The 19947-nt window shown below is 42.2% G+C and overlaps 1 pseudogene; it reads left to right on the plus strand.

Moving 5' to 3' along the window:
• The window catches only part of LOC117321689, a 51504-nt pseudogene extending 32493 nt beyond the window's left edge, over nucleotides 1–19011 (plus strand).
• The last annotated feature ends 936 nt before the right edge of the window (nucleotides 19012–19947 follow it).

Raw genomic sequence — 19947 nt, forward strand, 5'->3', positions numbered from 1 at the left:
AGGGCCCAAAAGGGCCCAAAGGGCGGGGCCCAATAGGGAAATAAAGGGAATTTCTTTAAAAACCACAGTCCCTAAATTTTTAATGGATTTTTAACCCAATTTTTATTAAACAAAAAATCCTTTGGGGGGGGGGAACGATTTTGCTAAAAGGGGGGACCCCCCCCGAGGGGCAAAGGGGCGGGGCCCCAAAAGGGAAATAGAGGGAATTCCTTTTAAAACACTACTAGGCATAAAGTTATGAAAGGATTTAAAACCCCCAAATTTGGGGCAAACATCTTTGGGGGGAAAAAATGAAAAATTTTGGGGTAAATGGTGGCTCTACCCCAAAGGGGCCCAAAGGGGGGGGGCCCAAAAGGGGAAAAAGAGGGGAATTTCTTTAAAAATTCCGGGTCTAGTCATTTAAAGTTTTTAAAGGATTTAAAACCCCAAAATAGTCAAAAAAAATCCCTTGGGGGAAGGGGGCCCGATTTTGCATAAAGGTTTTACTCTGACCCCCAGGGGCCAAAGGGGCGGGGGCCCAAAAGGGGAAAAAAGAGTCATTTTTTTTTAAACACTACTAGTCAAAAGTTTGAATGGATTTAAAAACCCCCTTTGGTCAAAACAAAACCTTGGGAGAAGGGGGGAAACCGGGGGTTTTTTGGGGGAAAAAAGGTGGGCTTTTTTACAACATATAGTTTCTTTTACAAACATTCTATTAGTATCCGATATTTTTGCAGAGATTCACAAAAAATTATTTCATTCAAGAAAAGAATAGAACAATTGTCAACTTCCCTATCAAGTAAGTATATTACCTCCGTCATTATAAACCTCCGTCATTATGATGACTGGTATACACTGTTTTCAGTCATAAAAACAAATTTTAAGCTGATGATAGTTGTACACATTCATTCATGATAATTTGGTGTACCAGTCATTCACTTTATTAGAGGTTGGGTTAGATTTTACTTAACACCAGCATTCTGTTCCTTGGTCATTGACACAGGTATATATTGTGCCTGTGTGAATGATAATGACTGTACATTATACCTTTTGTTTGGGCAGTGGACACTTACATCAAGCCTTCTACCCCACAATAGAGTTGGGGAGATACACTTACATCAAGCCTTCTACCCCACAATAGAGTTGGGGAGATACACTTACATGAAGCCTCCTACCCCACAATAGAGTTGGGGAGATACACTTACATCAAGCCTTCTACCCCACAATAGAGTTGGGGAGATACACTTACATCAAGCCTTCTACCCCACAATAGAGTTGGGGAGATACACTTACATCAAGCCTCCTACCCCACAATAGAGTTGGGGAGATACACTTACATCAAGCCTTCTACCCCACAATAGAGTTGGGGAGATACACTTACATCAAGCCTTCTACCCCACAATAGAGTTGGGGAGATACACTTACATGAAGCCTCCTACCCCACAATAGAGTTGGGGAGATACACTTACATCAAGCCTTCTACCCCACAATAGAGTTGGGGAGATACACTTACATCAAGCCTTCTACCCCACAATAGAGTTGGGGAGATACACTTACATGAAGCCTCCTACCCCACAATAGAGTTGGGGAGATACACTTACATCAAGCCTTCTACCCCGCAATAGAGTTGGAGAGATACACTGGAGTCAGGTGTCTCACAGCCAGACCATCCATGTTCTAGAAAAGGTTTTTTTTTTAAATAATGGAAAAATCTGTCTTAAAATTTACGAACAGATTTCACTTTTGTCCTTGCTATGTAACATGAATTTAGTTTGAGGATTAAAACTAGATGGCTACAAGACTTCATTGGATTTTGGTCAGTTTTGTTTAAATTGTATCTCTGAATATATTTTTTCACATGACAATGGGGCATTGGCTCTGTAGACTTGCTAACAGAACATGGTAATTTTCAGGAACATTCTGATGATTTTCCCTTGAAACTCTATGTATTCCCTGTAATTCTATAGACTTTGTAGATAGCCGGTTGTACAATTTTCCAGGAGAACTTGCTAATGTATTATTACTTGATGTTACACTTGCAGAAACATAGACTTTGGCGACCTTTTGTCTCCTGAGATCCGAGCTCAACACAAGAACACAACCTATGATCTTATGGCCAACATTGTCCACGACGGGGAGCCAAAGTCAGGGAAGGGCACATACAGAGTGCATGTCATACATAAGGTAGGTCAATCTGCAGTAAACTGTCCAAGGTAACCATTCTAACGCTCTCTCAACTGTCAAATGTAACCATTCTAATGCTCTCAACTGTCCAAGGTAGTCATTCTAATGCTCTCTCAACTGTCCAAGGTAACCATTCTAACGCTCTCTCAACTGTCAAATGTAACCATTCTAATGCTCTCAACTGTCCAAGGTAACCATTCTAATGCTCTCAACTGTCCAAGGTAACCATTCTAATGCTCTCTCAACTGTCAAATGTAACCATTCTAATGCTCTCAACTGTCCAAGGTAGTCATTCTAATGCTCTCTCAACTGTCCAATGTAACCATTCTAACGCTCTCTCAACTGTCAAATGTAACCATTCTAATGCTCTCAACTGTCGCTAGGTAACCATTCTAATGCTCTCAACTGTCGCTAGGTAACCATTCTAATGCTCTCAATTGTTCAAGGTAGCCATTCTCATGCTCTCAACTGTCCAAGGTAGCCATTCTAACGCTCTCTCAACTGTCCAAGGTAACCATTCTAATGCTCTCAACTGTTCAAGGTAGCCATTCTAATGCTCTCAACTGTCCAAGGTAGCCATTCTAATGCTCTCAACTGTTCAAGGTAGCCATTCTAATGCTCTCAACTGTCCAAGGTAGCCATTCTAATGCTCTCAACTGTCCAAGGTAGCCATTCTAATGCTCTCAACTGTCCCAAGGTAACCATTCTAATGCTCTCAACTGTTCAAGGTAGCCATTCTAATGCTCTCAACTGTCCAAGGTAGCCATTCTAATGCTCTCAACTGTCCAAGGTAACCATTCTAATGCTCTCAACTGTTCAAGGTAGCCATTCCAATTCTCTCAACTGTCCAAGGTAACCATTCTAATGCTCTCAACTGTCCAAGGTAGCCATTCTAATGCTCTCAACTGTCCCAAGATAACCATTCTAATGCTCTCAACTGTCCAAGGTAACCATTCCAATGCTCTCAACTGTCCAAGGTAGCCATTCTAATGCTCTCAACTGTCCAATGTAACCATTCTAATGCTCTCAACTGTCCCAAGGTAACCATTCTAATGCTCTCAACTGTTCAAGGTAACCATTCCAATGCTCTCAACTGTCCAAGATAGCCATTCCAATGCTCTCAACTGTCCAAGATAGCTATTCTAATGCTCTCAACTGTTCAAGATAGCCATTCTAATGCTCTCAACTGTTCAAGGTAACCATTCCAATGCTCTCAACTGTCCAAGATAGCCATTCCAATGCTCTCAACTGTCCAAGATAGCCATTCTAATGCTCTCAACTGTCCAAGGTAGCCATTCTAATGCTCTCTCAACTGTCCAAGGTAGCCATTCTAATGCTCTCAACTGTCCAAGGTAGCCATTCTAATGCTCTCTCAACTGTCCAAGGTAGCCATTCCAATGCTCTCAACTGTCCAAGGTAGCCATTCTAATGCTCTCGACTGTTCAAGGTAGCCATTCTAATGCTCTCAACTGTTCAAGGTAGCCATTCTAATGCTCTCAACTGTTCAAGGTAACCATTCCAATGCTCTCAACTGTTCAAGGTAACCATTCTAATGCTCTCAACTGTCCCTAGGTAACAATTCTAATGCTCTCAACTGTCCAAGGTAGCCATTCTAATGCTCTCAACTGTCCAAGGTAACCATTCCAATGCTCTCAACTGTCCAAGGTAGCCATTCCAATGCTCTCAACTGTCCAAGGTAGCCATTCCAATGCTCTCAACTGTCCAAGGTAACCATTCTAATGCTCTCAACTGTCCCTAGGTAACCATTCCAATGCTCTCAACTGTCCAAGGTAGCCATTCTAATGCTCTCAACTGTCCAAGGTAGCCATTCTAATGCTCTCAACTGTCCAAGGTAGCCATTCCAATGCTCTCAACTGTCCAAGGTAACCATTCTAATGCTCTCAACTGTCCCTAGGTAACCATTCCAATGCTCTCAACTGTCCAAGGTAGCCATTCCAATGCTCTCAACTGTACAGTAAAGTCACTTGTGTCAAACACGGTTGAATCAGATACATCGGATGAGTCGAATGTTGTTTGGTCCCAATTTTTTCCTTTCCTTATCTTAGTAAATTAAACACGGATGATTTGAACACTGTTGAATCCAATACTGCAGTTTAATGGAATATATTTTTTGGTCCCTCCCTTCTTAATTATACCAAAATTTCCATTTTTGTGTTGAACATCGAAGCATCATGCTGTCTCAGGTAATATTTACTGACCTCGGCCTGATTGGCCGAGTGTGACCGATCAGCCTTAACGGTCTTACCAGAGCCTATTGTTAGTTTCTGGCTGTCTGTCGAACATCATCCCATTGCTTATACTGGTGCGCAGGTGAAATAAAACGTTAAGGTGTGAATAAGAATAAAATGTACACATTTTCATCTACAAACAATAACATCATGACGTACTGTGTTCTGTTTACTGTTTTGACATGCATGGCTGCCGAACAATAGAAGGAAAAAATAAACGATAAATTACATATCATGCCTAAACATGCACTTTTAAAATACAGTGGAACCTCTATAAACCGAACATGCATGGGACATGGATATTTGTTCGGCTTACAGAGGGTTCGGTTTGGAGAAGTTGATCGAAAAATGACCGGTCGAATTCCGGATATAATTGTCGGGACGATGTTTTGTTAGAACGTACCCAATTACAAACCGGCACATATTTTTTGTGTACGTAGATAATTTGGTTTGTCTGAATAATATGAATATTATGAAAGTTAATTAATGTATATATTGCAGATTATATAAGAAAGACAAATAACTATAACTGTAGTTTTAAACAGTATTTGTACATGTACAACTGCACTTTACGATCGACCTACATTTTGTAACATCCGGTGAAGCTTCGTCATGTGGATGGGGCCGATACGGAATATTTTACACATCGAATAATATGAAAGGTGTGAAGATTTTTTGTGTCAATATTAATTACAATTGATCAGTTGATACTGGTCGTATTTCCGACATCGGATTGTCTAACAACCCCCTTTGTGCCTCATTTAAATTAAATGCAAAACTCGCGATCGGGCTCCTAGCTCTACTTGCATTGAGAAGATAAACAAACTGCCGCGCTTCAATGAAGTGTGACATTGTTTCATAATTGTTGTGTTAATTATACACTAGGCCTACCGTCATAATGTCCCCTTGGGGTATACATCTTGTATATTGGATACCTGTACAAATCACCTATATGTATACGTAGGTCCCGAGACAATTAGGCTTCACACAATACCCGTCACAGGTGTTGTTTCACGGTTGGCTGGCCTGACCTCGTGTCATAATCACTCAGGTAAGGCCGGTTTTCATAAGTAATTTTTGGTATATTTTAACAGGAACCGGACACAAAATCTGTCCGGTGTTCGGAATTCAGAGGGATCGGTATTTGGAAGTTTTTTAATACTGTAATAAAGAAGGACCAATTCCGTACAATGACCATTCGTTTAGTATTCAGAGGTGTTCGGTTTTTAGAAGGTTCGGTGTTCGGAAGTTGCACTGTACTTGTCTGTCAATGATTTTTTTTATATATGCCTGAATTCTGAATACAATGATGTAATGGTAACAATAATATTCTGGATTATTTTATTCTATGCAATACCTTGTGGAAACATCATGCAGCCAATAACACTGGCCGCAGCCTTCACCTTTTATACAAAATCTGCACATTTGATCAAATTTTCCTGAACTATTTATTGTTTCATATTGTTTAATTGTAGAACAATATAGGCAAATTTAAGAAAAATAATGAGTACAATATAAACATGTATATATATTCTTATACTATATGTATTGTTTTCATAGAATGTTATACTGTAATGTGTACTACTATCAGTGTGTAAATCACATGTCTATGGCAAAGATAATTTTATACATGTATTTTGTTTTGATCTGTAGCCGTGCAATGTATTGTTAATTCAATAAACAAATAATTGTTATCACGTAAAATTTATTTGTTTGCTTACATTTATTGCTTATTTTCTAATATTTTTTCAAGCACTATAGTCTTATTCAGCATACAGCGGATGATACTCGGGTATTTTGTCTCTGTATACACACGGACATGAATATTTTGCTCGGTCCCGTTGACTTCGACTTTTCCGAGTTTTACTGTATATACTTTGTGAATTTGTGATGTCCATTTTGAGTTTATAATTGGCCTGTTGTTTTGTTCAGGGCTTGGGTAAATGGTACGAGATGCAAGATCTCCATGTAACAGACATCCTGCCTCAGATGATTCCTCTGTCAGAAAGCTACATACAGGTGAGTAGATCTGGATAGCCTACATTATCTAAAACATATTATTTACTGAGCCAGTCCATGGCAGGTTATCCTTCTGAGGATGTCAGAGACCAGCTTTTATGATGTTGGTCTGGTTGACATCACCATTTTGCTCTCGCGTCAATCAGCTGTGCCCATGGGTTTACTCAGCTGAAGTTTGACAGCAGTAAGGACAATATACCTACATCACATAGAAAAATTAAGACCATTGCCTGTATTATCAGAAATTTAGGCCTGGTACATCAACAGCAGTAAAGGGGTGGCAGCATCTGTCCCATCAGTAAGTGATGGGATGGCAGTATCTGTTCCATCAGTAAATGATGGGGTGGCAGCTGTCCCATCAGTAAGTGATGGGGTGGCAGCATCTGTCCCATCAGTAAGTGATGGGATGGCAGTATCTGTTCCATCAGTAAATGATCGGGTGGCAGCTGTCCCATCAGTAAGTAACGGGATGGCAGCATCTGTCCCATCAGTAAGTGACGGGTGGTAGTAGCTGTCCCATCAGTAAATGATGGGGTGGCAGCTGTACCATCAGTAAATGATCGGGTGGCAGCATCTGTCCCATCAGTAAGTGATCGGGTGGCAATATCTGTCCAATCAGTAAGTGATCGGGTGGCAGCTGTCCCATCAGTAAGTGATGGGGTGGCAGCTGTCCCATCAGTAAGTGACGGGTGGCAGTATCTGTCCAATCAGTAAGTGATGGGGTGGCAGCTGTCCCATCAGTAAGTGACGGGGTGGCAGCTGTCCAATTAGTAAGTGACGGGTGGCAGCATCTGTCCAATCTGTAAGTGATGGGGTGGCAGCTGTCCCATCAGTAAGTGTCGGGTGGCAGTATCTGTCCAATCAGTAAGTGATGGGGTGGCAGCTGTGCCATCAGTAAGTGATGGGGTGGCAGAAGCTGTCCCATCAGTAAGTGATGGGGTGGCAGCTGTCCCATCAGTAAGTGATGGGGTGGCAGTATCTGTCCAATCAGTAAGTGATGGGGTGGCAGCATCTGTCCAATCAGTAAGTGATGGGGTGGCAGCATCTGTCCCATCAGTAAGTGTCGGGTGGCAGTATCTGTCCCATCAGTAAGTGTCGGGTGGCAGTATCTGTCCAATCAGTAAGTGATGGGGTGGCAGTATCTATCAAATCAGTAAGTGATGGGATGGCAGCATCTGTCCAATCAGTAAGTGATGGGGTGGCAGAAGCTGTGCCATCAGTAAGTGATGGGGTGGCAGCTGTCCAATCAGTAAGTGATGGGGTGGCAGCATCTGTCCAATCAGTAAGTGATGGGGTGGCAGCATCTGTCCCATCAGTAAGTGTCGGGTGGCAGTATCTGTCCCATCAGTAAGTGTCGGGTGGCAGTATCTGTCCAATCAGTAAGTGATGGGGTGGCAGTATCTATCAAATCAGTAAGTGATGGGATGGCAGCATCTGTCCAATCAGTAAGTGTCGGGTGGCAGTATCCGTCCCATCAGTAAGTGATGGGGTGGCAGCTGTCCCATCAGTAAGTGTCAGGTGGCAGTATCTGTCCAATCAGTAAGTGATGGGGTGGCAGAAGCTGTGCCATCAGTAAGTGATGGGGTGGCAGCTGTCCAATCAGTAAGTGTCGGGTGGCAGTATCTGTCCCATCAGTAAGTGATGGGGTGGCAGTATCTGTCCAATCAGTAAGTGTCGGGTGGCAGTATCTGTCCCATCAGTAAGTGATGGGGTGGCAGTATCTGTCCAATCAGTAAGTGATGGGGTGGCAGCTGTCCCATCAGTAAGTGATGGGGTGGCAGAAGCTGTCCCATCAGTAAGTGTTGGGTGGCAGAAGCTGTGCCATCAGTAAGTGATGGGGTGGCAGTATCTGTCCCATCAGTAAGTGATGGGGTGGCAGCTGTCCCATCAGTAAGTGTCGGGTGGCAGTATCTGTCCAATCATTAAGTGATGGGGTGGCAGTATCTGTCCAATCAGTAAGTGATGGGGTGGCAGTATTTGTCCCATCAGTAAGTGTCGGGTGGCAGTATCTGTCCCATCAGTAAGTGTCGGGTGGCAGAAGCTGTGCCATCAGTAAGCAGCTGTCTCTAGCTATCCTGGATGCTGTGATCATGAGATATAGAGGATATCTAACAGTGTCTTCAGTAATACCAAATATATTTCACGAGTGGGGCTAATATTTTGATATTTTTCACGAGTGCGCAACACGAGTGAAAAATATCAAAATATTAGCCACACGAGTGAAATATATTTGGTTTTACTGAAGACACTGTTAGATATTCTGTTTATTACATTTTTTATCAACAAAAACCCTACCCCGTATGCTAACTAGGACCACAGCGATAATTTGTAAACAAAAAAGTAGTTTCCCCTGTCCAGGTGCTGACACATATGTCGGGCTTTCTGATTGGTCAATTATTTTGGTATTTTCTAATCATCAATTTGATTGGTCAAATCAGCAAAAGTGATATTTTTCACTAGTGAAAAATATGATATTCTTCACTAGTGAAAAATATCACTTTTATAGAATGAATAATTTTTGATATTTCACTGGTAAAAATGTAATAAATTAATATTTGTAACTACATTGACTGAGACATATCAATACTTCTGTACAAAGACACTGCCATCCAGAACTCAACCACTTTACTTTTAGCATGCTGCTATATACTGCATTATCACTAGAACTGGTTTTTAGCTCACCTGGACCGAAGGTGAGCTTTTGTCATGGCGCAGCGTCCGCCGTCCGTCCGTCCATCTGTCGTCCGTCAACATTTGCTTCAAATCGCTACTAGTCCAAAAGTTCTTATTGGATTTTGACCAAATTTGGTCAGAAACATCCTTGGCAGAAAGGGAACAGATTTTGCATAAATTGTGACTCTGACCCCCGAGGGGCCAAAGGGGCGGGGCCAAATAGGGGAAATAGAGGTTATTCCTTTCATTCGCTACTAGTCATAAAGTTATGAATGGATTTGAACCCAATTTGGTCAGAAACATTCTTGGGGGAAGATGAACAGATTTTGCATAAATGGTGGCTCTGACCCCAAAGGGGCCAAAGGGGCGGGGCCCAATAGGGGAAATAGAGGTCATTTCTTTAAATCGCTACTAGTCATAAAGTTATGAATGGATTTGAACCCAATTTAGTCAGAAACATCCTTGGGGGAAGGGGAACAGATTTTGCATAAATGGTGACTCTGACCCCCGAGGGGCCAAAGGGGCGGGGCCCAATAGGGGAAATAGAGGTAATTCCTTTAAATCACTACTAGTCATAAAGTTATGAATGGATTTAAACCCAATTTGGTCAGAAACATTCTTGGGGGAAGATGAACAGATTTTGCATAAATGGTGGCTCTGACCCCAAAGGGGCCAAAGGGGCCAAAGGGGCGGGGCCCAATAGGGGAAATAGAGGTAATTTCTTTAAATCGCTACTAGTCATAAAGTTATGAATGGATTTGAACCCAATTCAGTCAGAAACATCCTTGGGGGAAGGGGAACAGATTTTGCATAAATGGTGACTCTGACCCCCGAGGGGCCAAAGGGGCGGGGCCCAATAGGGGAAATAGAGGTAATTCCTTTAAATCACTACTAGTCATAAAGTTATGAATGGATTTAAACCCAATTTGGTCAGAAACATTCTTGGGGGAAGATGAACAGATTTTGCATAAATGGTGGCTCTGACCCCAAAGGGGCCAAAGGGGCGGGGCCCAATAGGGGAAATAGAGGTAATTTCTTTAAATCGCTACTAGTCATAACGTTATGAATGGATTTGAACCCAATATAGTCAGAAACATCCTTGGGGGAAGGGGAACAGATTTTGCATAAATGGTGACTCTGACCCCCGAGGGGCCAAAGGGGCGGGGCCCAATAGGGGAAATAGAGGTCATTTCTTTAAATCACTACTAGTCATAAAGTTATGAATGGATTTAAACCCAATTTGGTCAGAAACATCCTTGGGAGAAGGGGAACCGATTTTGCATAAATGGTGGCTCTGACCCCAAAGGGGCCAAAGGGGCGGAGCCCAATAAGGGAAATAGAGGTTATTCCTTTAAATCACTACTTGTCATAAAGTTATGAATGGATTTGAACCCAATTTGGTCAGAAACATCCTTGGGGGAAGGGGAACAGATTTTGCATAAATGGTGACTCTGACCCCAAAGGGGCCAAAGGGGCGGGGCCCAATAGGGGAAATAGAGGTAATTCCTTTAAATCGCTACTAGTTATTTAGTGATGAATGCATGTTCTAAAAACAATTCTTGAGGTTTTTCAGACCTTAGAGAGTCTGGACTTCATTAATCTTTAAAGCAGTTCGGATTCCCACACTATAACCATATATAGCATTGTTTGAGATTTACAAATAAAACAAATTTAATATGAACATTATTTTGACATTTGGTCTAATCCAACCAGGTGAGCGATACAGGCCCCATGGGCCTCTTGTTTTTCTTGCAAGTTACTAATTTGTCAGTGATATTAGCTTACCCTTTTAAGGTACACACTGTATTAACCCTGTGAGGGAGGCCGTGGTGGCCGAGTGGTTAAGGTGTCCCGACACTTTATCACTAGCCCTCCACTTCGGGGTTGCGAGTTCAAAACCCATGTGGGGCAGTTACCTGGTACTGACCGTAGTTAAATCTTTGATACACCTGAATGATTTATAATAAGGACTTGTATTGGTAAAGGAACTAAATGACATAATGGCTTACAACTCAGGATATCTGTCACCTTGGTACAGACAAGGTACATTGTATATAGCTGAGAGTCGGGAAACCTGTCGTTGTGGTACAGACAGGGTATATAGATGGGAGTCGGGGAAACCTGTCATCGTGGTACAGACGAGGTATATAGATGACAGTCGGGAAACCTGTCATCGTGGTACAGACAGGGTATATAGATGACAGTCGGGAAACCTGTCATCGTGGTACAGACAGGGTATATAGATGAGAGTCGGGAAACCTGTCGTCGTGGTACAGACAGTGTATATAGATGAGAGTCGGGAAACCTGTCATCGTGGTACAGACAGGGTATATAGATGAGAGTCGGGGAAACCTGTCGTCGTGGTACAGACAGGGTATATAGATGAGAGTCGGGAAACCTGTCATCGTGGTACAGACAGGGTATATAGATGGGAGTCAGGAAACCTGTCATCGTGGTACAGACGAGGTATATAGATGAGAGTCAAGAAACCTGTCATCGTGGTACAGACGAGGTATATAGATGAGAGTCGGGTAACCTGTCGTCGTGGTACAGACGAGGTATATAGATGAGAGTCGGGAAACCTGTCATCGTGGTACAGACAGGGTATATAGATGACAGTCGGGAAACTTGTCATCGTGGTACAGACAGGGTATATAGATGAGAGTCGGGAAACCTGTCGTCGTGGAACAGACAGGGTATATAGATGAGAGTCAGGAAACCTGTCATCGTGGTACAGACAGGGTATATAGATGAGAGTCAGGAAACCTGTCGTCGTGGTACAGACGAGGTTTATAGATGACAGTCGGGGAAACCTGTCGTCGTGGTACAGACGAGGTATATAGATGAGAGTCAGGAAACCTGTCGTCGTGGTACAGACGAGGTATATAGATGACAGTCGGGGAAACCTGTCATCGTGGTACAGACGAGGTATATAGATGAGAGTCAGGAAACCTGTCGTCGTGGTACAGACGAGGTATATAGATGAGTGTCGAAAAACCTGTCGTCGTGGTACAGACAGGGTATATAGATGACAGTCGGGAAACCTGTCGTTGTGGTACAGACAGGGTATATAGATGAGAGTCAGGAAACCTGTCATCGTGGTACAGACAGGGTATATAGATGGGAGTCGGGAAACCTGTCGTGGTGGTACAGACAGGGTATATAGATGAGAGTCGGGAAACCTGTCGTCGTGGTACAGACAGGGTATATAGATGAGAGTCGGAAAACCTGTCATCGTGGTACAGACAGGGTATATAGATGGGAGTCAGGAAAGTTGTCGTCGTGGTACAGACGAGGTATATAGATGGGAGTCGGGAAACCTGTCGTCGTGGTACAGACAGGGTATATAGATGAGGGTCGGGAAACCTGTCGTCATGGTACAGACGAGGTATATAGATGACAGTCGGGAAACCTGTCGTTGTGGTACAGACAGGGTATATAGATGAGAGTCAGGAAACCTGTCATCGTGGTACAGACAGGGTATATAGATGGGAGTCGGGAAACCTGTCGTCGTGGTACAGACAGGGTATATAGATGAGAGTCGGGAAACCTGTCATCGTGGTACAGACAGGGTATATAGATGGGAGTCAGGAAACCTGTCATCGTGGTACAGACGAGGTATATAGATGAGAGTCAGAAAACCTGTCATTGTGGTACAGACGAGGTATATAGATGGGAGTCGGGAAACCTGTCGTCGTGGTACAGACAGGGTATATAGATGAGAGTCAGAAAACCTGTCATCGTGGTACAGACGAGGTATATAGATGGGAGTCGGGAAACCTTTCGTCGGGGTACAGACAGGGTATATAGATGGGAGTCGGGAAACCTTTCGTCAGGGTACAGACAGGGTATATAGATGAGAGTCAGGAAACCTGTCATTGTGGTACAGACGAGGTATATAGATGGGAGTCAGGAAACCTGTCATCGTGGTACAGACAGGGTATATAGATGAGAGTCGGGAAACCTGTCGTCGTGGTACAGACGAGGTATATAGATGAGAGTCAGGAAACCTGTCATCGTGGTACAGACAGGGTATATCGATGGGAGTCGGGAAACCTGTCATCGTGGTACAGACAGGGTATATAGATGAGAGGCGGGGAAACCTGTCGTCGTGGTACAGACAGGGTATATAGATGGGAGTCGGGAAACCTGTCATTGTGATACAGACAGGGTATATAGATGAGAGGCGGGGAAACCTGTCATTGTGGTACAGACGAGGTATATAGATGGGAGTCGGGAAACCTGTCATTGTGCTACAGACATGGTATTTAGATGAGAGTCGGGAAACCTGTCATTGTGATACAGACAGGGTATATAGATGAGAGTCAGGAAACCTGTCGTCGTGGTACAGACAGGGTATATAGATGAGAGTCAGGAAACCTGTCATCGTGGTACAGACAGGGTATGTAGATGAGAGTCGGGAAACCTGTCGTCGTGGTACAGACGAGGTATATAGATGGGAGTCAGGAAACCTGTCGTCGTGGTACAGATGAGGTATATAGATGAGAGTCGGGAAACCTGTCATCGTGGTACAGACGAGGTATATAGATGGGAGTCGGAAAACCTGTCATCGTGGTACAGACAGGGTATATTGATGAGAGTCTGAAACCTGTCATTGTGGTACAGACAGGGTATATAGATGAGAGTCTGAAACCTGTCATTGTGGTACAGACGAGGTATATAGATGAGAGTCGGGAAACCTGTCGTCGTGGTACAGACAGGGTATATAGATGAGAGTCGGGAAACCTGTCGTCGTGGTATAGACAGGGTATATAGATGGAAGTCGGGAAACCTGTTGTCGTGGTACAGACGAGGTATATAGATGAGAGTCGGGGAAACCTGTCATCGTGATACAGACAGGGTATATAGCTGAGAGTCAGGAAACCTGTCGTCGTGGTACAGACAGGGTATATAGATGAGAGTCAGGAAACCTGTCATCGTGGTACAGACAGGGTATATAGATGGGAGTCGGGAAACCTGTCATCGTGGTACAGACAGGGTATATAGCTGAGAGTCAGGAAAGTTGTCATCGTGGTACAGACAGGGTATATAGCTGAGAGTCGGGAAACCTGTCGTCATGGTACAGACGAGGTATGTAGATGAGAGGATATGTGAACCATAGCTATACAGACGATAATAGAGTTAACCAAGGTGATAGATCAAACCCACACGTTCCTACGAAGAGTTGAAGGGTCTCTTCACACAATGGACTTCCCTCGTATGTGAATGTTTGGTGTGTGTAAATATCTGGGTGTCACACTTTGAGGTATTAAGGTGATCTTTGATCTATCAACATTCATCACAATTCATGCTTCTCAACATTTGGTCTACTAACCATGTACACACTTTCTGTATTGATTTTGATTTTGATTTGTAATGCAAATTGTGAAAAATAATAAAATTAGTGAATGATACTGTTAAGCCTTTGTAACAAATCAGGGATGTGGTGGGGCTGGAAAGGACTGGGTGGGGCTGGAAAGGACTGGGTGGGGCTGGAACAGACTGGGTGGGGCTGGAAAGGACTGGGTGGGGCCGGAAAGGACTGGGTGGGACTAGAAAGGACTGGGTGGGGCCGGGAAGGACTGGATGGGGCTGGGAAGGACTGGGTGGGACCGGAAAGGACTGGGTGGGGCCAGAAAGGACTGGGTGGGGCTGGAAAGGACTGGGTGGGACCGGAAAGGACTGGGTGGGACCGGAAAGGACTGGGTGGGGCCGGAAAGGACTGGGTGGGGCCGGGAAGGACTGGGTGGGACTAGAAAGGACTGGGTGGGGCTGGAAAGACTGGGTGGGACTGGAAAGGACTGGGTGGGGCCGGGAAGGACTGGGTAGGGCCGGGAAGGACAGGGTCGGGCCGGAAAGGACTGGGTGGGGCCGGGAAAGACTGGGTGGGGCCGGAACGGACTGGGTGGGGCCGGAAAGGACTGGGTGGGGCTTGGAAGGACTGGGTGGGGCTGGAACAGACTGGGTGGGGCCGGAAAGGACTGGGTGGGGCCGGGAAGGATTGGGTGGGACTGGAAAAGACTGGGTGGGACTGGAAAGGACAGGAAAGGACTGGGAAGGACTGGGTGGGACTTGGAAGGACTGGGTGGGACTGGAAAGGACTGGGAAGGTCTTTGAAGACCTTGGTGGGACTGGGTGGGGCTGGGAAGGACTTGGAAGACCTGGGTGGGACTGGGGAAAGCTGGTAAGGACCAAGTAGGACTCTGTGGGACTAAATAGAAATGGGAAGGACTTGGTTGGGCTGGATGTGACTGGGAGGTAATGAGTAAACAGATCTATTAAATATTTTTGAGATGAAAGTAAATCAAGGTAGTTCTGATTTGTTGTATAAGCATGCTGTCATTCATGATCTTCTGGGTGAAGTATGTAAAATAATCATAATGCCTCGGAGTATGGTACTAATTTAACCCACTTGTTTAGAAAATTTAACCCACTTGTTTAGAATCATAACTCCTTGGGGTATGGTACTAATTTAACCCATTTGTTAAGAATCATAATTCCTTTGGGTGTGATTTTAACTATTGCCATATATCATTTAACTTTTACATAAACTATTTGATTTTACAAACAAGGTCTGTAGCTTCTTCTGGGTTTTTTTAGGGAAAATAGATTGATTTCAATTATAGGTATTTAAAAAGGATGCTATGCATTAACTTAATGTTATTTCAGCAGTATTGGTAAAACATCTAGATGATTTTTGACCTCGGCCCTAAGAGAGAGCCTATATTAGCTTTGTGGCCAGCTGGGTTGAAATTCAATATTTAAAAAATACAAATAATGACCTTGACCTATTTGCAAGCTTACATGAGTTCAATATGGCAAGATTATTAAAAAAAATATCTCAAAATAGAATGATAAAATCTTTAGTCATGATTTTAAGCCATGAACTAGATATAGATGGGGTGGATGGCTTGGTTTTGTTCGTTTGCCAGAAATAATATGTGGATGAGTATAATGAACCCATCATGAACTTATTAATTATTCTTCATTTCCATACTTGGTTTTTATCGTAGATGTTGGATATCCTTATGAAACAGATTATCGTGTATACTTACAAAGGACTGTATTCTTCAGTATTTAACCATTGCTGTTTTTCTTACAAATTTCCAATCATCATGAATAGAACTAGCTCACCTGCTGTGTTGTGCCATTCATCGTCAGTCTGTTGACCCTCCAGCATCAACTTTCCATTTCAGCAAATTCTTCTCAATAATAGAGGCCCAGGGACCTGATATTGGGCCTGTAGCATGCTAGTGTAATCACAGGCCCTTCCATAGAAAATGTGAATTAAGAAAAGAAACTCAAAAAGAAATTCACAAGGCCGGCAACTCCATTAGGAGTAAAACGGCACCCCATCTTACTTCAATAGACTATAAAACACTTTCATTCGGACTAACATGGCACATACTACATTGTATATAGGACTGTCATCAGGATACATTTACCACTAGGCTAAATGAGAATATCCTGTCCTTGCTGGGGCTCGAACTAGCAACTTCTCAGGGCAAACATCCCACCACTAGGCTAAATGAAAATATCCTGTCCTTGCTGGGGCTCAAACTAGCGACTTCTCAGGGCAAACATCCCACCATTAGGCTAAATGAAAATATCCTGTCCTTGCTGGGGTTCGAACTAGCGACTTCTCAGGGCAAACATCCCACCACTAGGCTAAATGAAAATATCCTGTCCTTGCTGGGGTTCGAACTAGCGACTTCTCTGGGCAAACATTCTACCACTAGGCACACATGAATTAAATCTCCCAAAAGCAAAGCACTTGGTGTTTTGTTTTCAACTTGACTCAAGTGAGCAATTCAGGCCCATTGGGCCTCGTGTTTGATAGACAGGATAGGCTTGAGTTTCTGAGGTTGTAAACTGCTCCTAACAGGTACAGAAGAATTATTGCTTTTGTGTACTGTATGGTTTATACTAATCTTCATGTGTTTCAGATATTTGAGTTGAGGAGAGACATCCCAAATCCAACATTTGGTATGGCAGCTGAAGACCAGCCTCCCCAGCCAGAGAACTTTGCTTCCATGGAAGTTTAGCTGATTGGTCAAGTTTTCCTTTACCATCATGTGCTACAGAGTGGTATATAGTAAAATACCAACATGTGCTACAGAGAGTGGTATATGTCTTACAAATATTATCCTGTGCTAGTGGTATATGGCTTACTAATACCATCATGTGTTATAGAGGTGATACATGAATTACCAATACCATTGTGTCAAACAGAGAGTGGTATATGGTTTACCAATACCATCCTGTGTTTCAGAGAGTGGTATATGGTTTACCAATGTTATTGTGTGGTACAGAGAGTGGTATGGTATATGGTTTACCAATACCATCATGTGTTATAGAGGTGATACATGGTTTACCAATACCACTGGTGTTTCAGAGAATGGTATATAGCTTACCAATTCTATTGTTACAGAGAATGGTATATGGATACCTATATCATCGTGTGTTAGCGGTATACGATTTATCAGTAACATTTGCCATTACAGCTTACCAATACTGCTGTGTGATATTTAGAGAGATATAGCAGATTTGTTTAGTTTACAATACAATATGTATCACAGAGAGAGGCTCAGATGATTGGTCAGTTTAGATAGTAAGATTTTTTTGAGTAAATATCAACCTGATGAAACTTTGTATGCAGCCATATATTGACAAGATCTTGGACAAGTTTGAAAATGGAAATTATTCAACAGAAACTTACAGAGTTCTTGCCCTTTATTATAAAATTATTATTCGAAATTGTGAACACGATAACTCAAGTAGATATTAACCAAATTTGATGAAACTTTTTGTGCAGCCATATATCAACAAGATCTTGGATGAGTTCAAAAATGGGAATTATTCAGCTGTAGCTGACAGAGTTCTTACACTTTATAATAACATTATCATCAACAATTTATTTTAGCTCACCTGGCCCAAAGGGTAAATCTTTTAAAAAAGCTACTAGTCCTGAAAAACGTAATGGTTTTTGATGAAATTTGGTCTGGAAAATTATTTGGCAATGTTGTAAGTTGCAGAGATTAATAATGTGACACCCTTGGGGCGGAGATACGAGGCCGTAAAGGGAAATATAGCAAAAGAAATATTAAAAAAAATAAATGTTTTAAAATACTTTTTCAAGAATGACCTGATTAAGTCAACCTTCAGTTTCAAACATTGTTGGGAGAGTCAGTTCAAAAGTAGAAAAATATTTGAAATTTAACTTTAATCTTAAATCAGAGTATTTTGCCATACTTACTGAAATATCCAGGTGAGCGATACAGGCTCTCTGGGCCTCTTGTATGTCTTACCAATGCTATCATGTGTTGCAGAGAATGGTAAATTTTTACCATCATATGTTAAGAATGCTGTAATGAAGTCTGATATGTTATGTATACCTGTTGAATACAGACTGCATCTGCTTCCTTGATAAGGTCTATATAACTTTGAGATTGTGTTCAGTGTGAGTATGTCATGGATGTGATATTTTTAAAAGAGTAATCTGTTTCCCCGAAAAAATAAAAATGAGTGATCCTCTGCTTTCAATTATCCAGTATGTGCTCAAGTACAAGGACATGATAGTTATCGTGTATTGCCTGAATGAATCTAAAACAGGGTTTAAATCTAAAACAATGTTAAAATTTCTAATTCTTCTGTGTTTTATGCATTATTTCATAATGTGTAATGATTTAGGTAATTTTCTCATCTCAATGTAAAGCCTGATTATGTCATGTATGTAAAAATTTGTTGTGATGGGTTACAGTCAAATGGTGTGTAAATGATGAGAAGTTTGAAATCTGGAGACAAATATCTAGTGAACCCATGTCTGTGAATGAGAGGCATTTTTTAATCAATATTGACAGCATTTGTATAAAACAGGTAAAATGGATTAAATGTATTGAACATTTCATTGATGTTGGTATTTGTATACAGCGACATGTTTATTACATGTTTAAGTGACTGAGACAATTTCAGGTCTAAGAATATATAAACCCATGTACACACTGATGCCTTTGATTACATGATTGTGTGTATCTTACTTATAGTAAGTCTTGTGCTACATGTGATCAGGAGGCACTTGAGGACTAGGTCTAACCTGACAAGTTAACAAGTCGATCATGCAGCTAATTAGTCACACTTAATTAAGACAATTACTCAAACCATGGCAGCTAGTGTGATTGATTTTCAATTTAAATATTATCAAACATATTTTGGTTTTTTGGTCCCGTAGGTTGAGTAATTCATTTGACTGTATTGAAGTGATTTTATCTTTACAAAAAATATTTTTGAGAAACATCAAACATTTAGCTCTTGTATTGTAGGGTAGCATTTAGGTGTTGTACTGTTAAAACCCACAAAAGACAGTTATACCAATATCACAGCTGACACCCAGAGGACATTTATACGGATATTACAGCTGACAACCATAGAGGACATTTATACCCATATCACAGCTGACAACCATAGATGACATTTATACCCATATCACACCTGACAACCATAGAGGACATTTATACCGATATTACAGCTGACAAAAATAGAGAACATTTATACCGATGTTACACCTGACACCCAGAGGACATTTATTCCTATATCACAGCTGACAACCATAGAGGACATTTATACCCATATCACACCTGACAACCATAGAGGACATTTATACCCATATCACACCTGACAACCATAGAGGACATTTATACCCATATCACACCTGACAACCATAGAGGACATTTATACCGATATTACAACTGACACCCAGAGGACATTTATACCCATATCACAGCTGACACCCAGAGGACATTTATACCGATATTACAGCTGACAACCATAGAGGACATTTATACCG

This window comes from Pecten maximus, chromosome 1 (assembly GCF_902652985.1).
Source record: "Pecten maximus chromosome 1, xPecMax1.1, whole genome shotgun sequence".
NCBI classification, from domain to species: domain Eukaryota; kingdom Metazoa; phylum Mollusca; class Bivalvia; order Pectinida; family Pectinidae; genus Pecten; species Pecten maximus.